Source organism: Triticum dicoccoides, chromosome 4A, assembly GCF_002162155.2.
Source record: "Triticum dicoccoides isolate Atlit2015 ecotype Zavitan chromosome 4A, WEW_v2.0, whole genome shotgun sequence".
In the NCBI taxonomy this organism is placed as follows: Eukaryota; Viridiplantae; Streptophyta; class Magnoliopsida; order Poales; family Poaceae; genus Triticum; species Triticum dicoccoides.
In genome coordinates this window covers 738,751,518-738,756,208 of record NC_041386.1, presented here as the reverse complement: position 1 = coordinate 738,756,208, position 4,691 = coordinate 738,751,518, and positions in this window count along the sequence as shown.

Below are 4,691 nucleotides of genomic sequence, written 5' to 3'. Positions count from 1 at the left end.
TATTTTTACATAGTCAATTCGACTCATTGTATTCCTCTTCAATGTCATCTAATAGGCTATCTAATTTACAATCTTGCTGGGAATACTTGGCGGCCAATTCTACTTGGCCGTACACTAAGCTTACAGGGATCTCCATCCCATCCGGCCCCACAGGTCCGACCTCGGCGATGTGGTTTGGGTCAGCCTTCGTGTACCGCATCTTCGCCATGGCCCAGGCCTCCCTGGCGCCTTGACGGCAGGCCGATATCTTCCATAGCCGGAAGCGCCGCCGTGCACCTTGAAGCCGCTCCGGCAGCTCTGCAATGCCTTCGGGCAGGGAGATTGATGGCCACAAGGCTTGACCGATGCCTCTCATCACTTGTCGGACTCGTTCGTGCAGCTGACGCAATTCGGGAAGGAGATCACCCGAAGAATTGGGCATCTCCTCCTCAGGACAACTTGTGAGCAAACCTACATACATGTTTATGTTAATCGCCTTCCTCGCTGAACTCTTTCAAAGTTCGCTCAAGCACTTACTGAAAATGCCGCGACGAAGCTGTCGATTCTCCTTCACGGAGTCAGATAGCTGGGCACGAACGTCCTTCAGTTCCTCACCCAGCTTGGTGTTGGCGTCTTGGAGGTTATTCTTCTCTTGCCGCACCCTTGTAAGCACGCTCTCGCCAGCCTTTAACTGGCGCAAGAGCTGTTGCTTGTCCGGATCCAGTCCGGCGCCATCTGCAATGTTTTTGTCAGCTTTACACACACGCCGCACTTTCTAAATTATTTATCTTTTGAAGCATATCTTACCAGCGGGGTCTCGGTAGCTCCCCCTACAGCGGCTAGTGCGGCCTCAAGTTGGGCTTTGCACTCTTTGACCTCCTGGGACAGTCGGGTATTCTTTTTTTTTGTAAGATCCTGCATAACAAATGATCCTTAAATCAGTTATTCTAACTATTTTAAGTCTCGGGGGCTACTGGCATATATAACTGTCAAAATTACTGACCTGTATGTCCTTCACATACTGCTCCGTGGCTCTGGCTAGTCCATCTTGAGCGGCACGGAGGTGTGCATCTCCCAACTCAAAGGCATTCAAGGCCTCCGGGGAGAAACACGCATCACGAAGGACTGTCCGGCGGCGCCTGTGGTTCAAGGCGCTCTCCACCTCGGAGTTGGTGGCGGACAACCTGTCGGCATCCTCTGTCAGAGGAACATCCGACGCACGTCTCGTGCTCGCCTCAGCCTCCGGACCCGGCTTTGAAGCCTGTCCGACGAAGGTTCGATCGGCTACTTCTCCGGATTCAGTCCGGCGAGCGCTCTTTTTCCTGAAAAGGATATCGGCGTTAGTTCGCCTTCCAGGAATCAATCCTGGGTGTATGGTAACATGCCATACCGTTGCGGCAGAGTTTCGATCCGGACCACATTTCTTTTTAACCCGCGGGGCCGCACTGCCCTTTGCTGGCCAGCCGCCGCAGGCTCGGCTTCCTGCCTTGAAGGTACCCCCTGCGAAACACCATTGGTATACGGTGATCAATAATAAAGCACGGATGGGTCGTTAACAGAATTTTGGGATCTCGGTCTCCTTTACCTGTGAGGCTGGAAATATTCTGGGGTAATCCGCCGTAATGGCGACCAACGCGTTGTTGACACTAAGTTGGTAGAATACCCCATCGATCAACTCCACCTTTATATCCGGATCCTCTTCGGAGGTCGGATCGAGGGACCGTTCTGGATCCTTGGGTTGTGGAGGCGGGCTGTGTATCTTCTCCACAGTCCGGCGCAGGTCCTGCGCAAAAACAAAACCATGAAATGAGATATTTAACTATGGGAACATGGATCGGACAGATCGCAGAGATGTTTGCTTACCCAGCTTCGAGGATTACTCGAAGAAAACTCCTTCAGTGGGTTGAGACGGAGGAAGTCCTCCTCCTCTCCTTTGTACATGGCAGACAAGGTCTTCACCAGTTCGGTGACCAATTCCGGCCCTTTGCGGCCATGACGGGTGGCGTCGTTCTCCCCGTTGAAGTCCCACATGGGGTGGCCTCTGTATTGAAGCGGCTGCACTCCCCTCATAATGCAGATTGCCATGACCCCTGGCATGGTCAATCCGGCATGAGACAGTAACCTTATTCGGCTCATCAAATAACGTACGTCCTGGTCATCTTCTCTCCGGAGGCTCCGAGGGCGCCAGCTTAGGCGCTTCTTCAGAGGAGCGTTGTTGAACTCCGGAAGGCCGATCCGAACAGGATCCGGCAACGGGACGTCCTCCATGTAAAACCATTCCGAAGGACAGTCTTCGGACGCCTTCTTTGGGGTTCCGGACAGGTATCCGGTCGCGGCGATGCGCCATAGCTCGGCTCCGCCCACTTGATATATTGACCCCTCATGAGAACGGGGCACTAGGCAGAATATTCTCTTCCACAATCCGAAGTGAGCTTCAACGCCCAAGAATAGTTCGCAGAGGGCCACAAAGCCCGCGATGTGCAGGATGGAGGCAGGAGTAAGATGGTGCAATTGGAGGCCGTAGAACTCCAAGAGCCCCCGGAGAAACGGATGGATGGGAAATCCGAGGCCTCTTACTAGATAAGAGATGAAGCACACCCGCTCTCCTTTAGAAGGATTGGGGACGCTCTCCGCTTGCTTTCCGCCCTTGTAGGTGGCAAGTCCGGCTCGAACCGGAACCAAGAAGGCTGGGGGGAGAAATCCCTTGGTTTGGAGTATAACTAGCTCGTTATGCGGGACTGAGCATCTCTCCCAATTCCCTGGCTGAGAGCTGGGAGCGCGAGAAGAGGAGCCGCGTCGACTGTCCATGATGGAATGGACTTGGGTCAGAGGCGCTCCGATGAAGGCTTGCAAAGGGGGAGATGGTGTGACTCAGATCTAGATCCTTGCCCCTTTTATGGGCGGCTCATTGGCGCGGCTAGGGGGGTAATTGTAAAAATACCCTGGCTGTTCGCATTCATTCAAACACGTGGAAGATTGCCATTATTGGGCGTAGAAGCTGAAGAGCGCAACATTTATCAGAAGCCGGACACTATTTGACAAGTATATGGAATTTGGAGAAGAACCCGCCTCGCAATGCCGAAGACAATCAACACGTCGGACTCATTGTCATTGAAGCCTGGTTCGGGGGCTACTGAGGGAGTCCCGGACTAGGGGGTGTCCGGATAGCCGGACTATCGTCACGGCCGGACTCCAAGACTATGAAGATACAAGATTGAAGACTTCGTCCCGTGTCCGGATGGGACTTTCCTTGGCGTGGAAGGCAAGCTTGGCGATACGGATATGTAGATCTCCTACCATTGTAACCGACTCTATGTAACCCTAACCTATGCGGTGTCTATATAAACCGTAGGGTTTTAGTCCGTAGGACGAACAACTTCATCATCAACAATCATACCATAGGCTAGCTTCTAGGGTTTAGCCTCCTTGATCTCGTGGTAGATCTACTCTTGTACTACCCATATCATCAATATTAATCAAGCAGGAGTAGGGTTTTACCTCCATCGAGAGAGCCCGAACCTGGGTAAAAACATTGTGTCCCTTGTCTCCTGTTGCCATCCGCCTAGACGCACAGTTCGGGACCCCCTACCCGAGATCCGCCGGTTTTGACACCGACAGTTATCAAAAGATAATATATACCACATCTGAATCATAGACAGGACGAGGGCCGACGGGGGCGGATACCAAAACCATCGCACTATATAATAAAAAGGAATAATAAAAGTAAGAAAATTAGACAAGTATATATCTGAAGTAAGAATTTTTTTCTTTCAGAAAAAAGATAAGAACAAGAGGCTCAGCACGGTGGTGCCGGCGACGAGATAGGCGCGGGCGATCGACGGCGGTGAAGACGGGGACGGGGCGTGACAGACCGCTAAATCTAGACAAATCTCGGGGAAAATGGAGCTCGAAGGTTGAGTTTCTAGAGGAGAAAGAATAACTAGTGTGGCTCGGACATTTCATCAAACACCTCATGTGCATAGGAGGTGAGCTAGAGCACCTAAATGCCCTCCCTTCGCCGGCCAGAAAAAATAGAGTGCTCTACCGCGGCGATGGGTATATATAGGCAAATTATTTGTCCCGGTTCGTGGCATGAACCGGGACTAAAGCCCCCCCTTCTGGCTGTGGGCCGGGAGCGCGGCCCATTAATCCCGGTTCGTGCCTAGAACCGGGACAAATGGATCCAGACGAACTGGGACCAATGCCCACGAGGCCCCGGCCGGCCCCCTGGGATCATGAACCGGGTCTAATCCCTCCATGGGTCCCGGTTCATTAATAATCGGGACTAATGGGCTGGCCAGGCCCGAACAAAAGCCCTGTTTTCTACTAGTGAGGTGAGAGGTACAGCCAGGGATCGACCTCCTCTGTCTTCAATGGCGGACCCGAAGGCAGCTTCCCGTTGATGCACTCCCACCTTGTACGTCGTTGGGGATCCACGCTTCTGGCCTTTTCCTGCGCCCAATTGACGAAATCCTTCGGAGGTGCGGTCGGATGCGGCATCCTCCTCTTCTCCGGCCAGGTGCCCTCGAAGTAGATCCGTCTCGCCAGGTTGAGAAGCTCCCGATCTGCTGTATGGATGTACATCTCGATCTCCTTCACCAGCCATGCCTTCCTCTCCAGATCTGACTCCGCCTCCATCTCTTGGCCCGCCATTCGCCATTCCCGAACGCAGAGGAGCCATGAGGCTGCATCCTCGCGGATCCGCAGGGCTC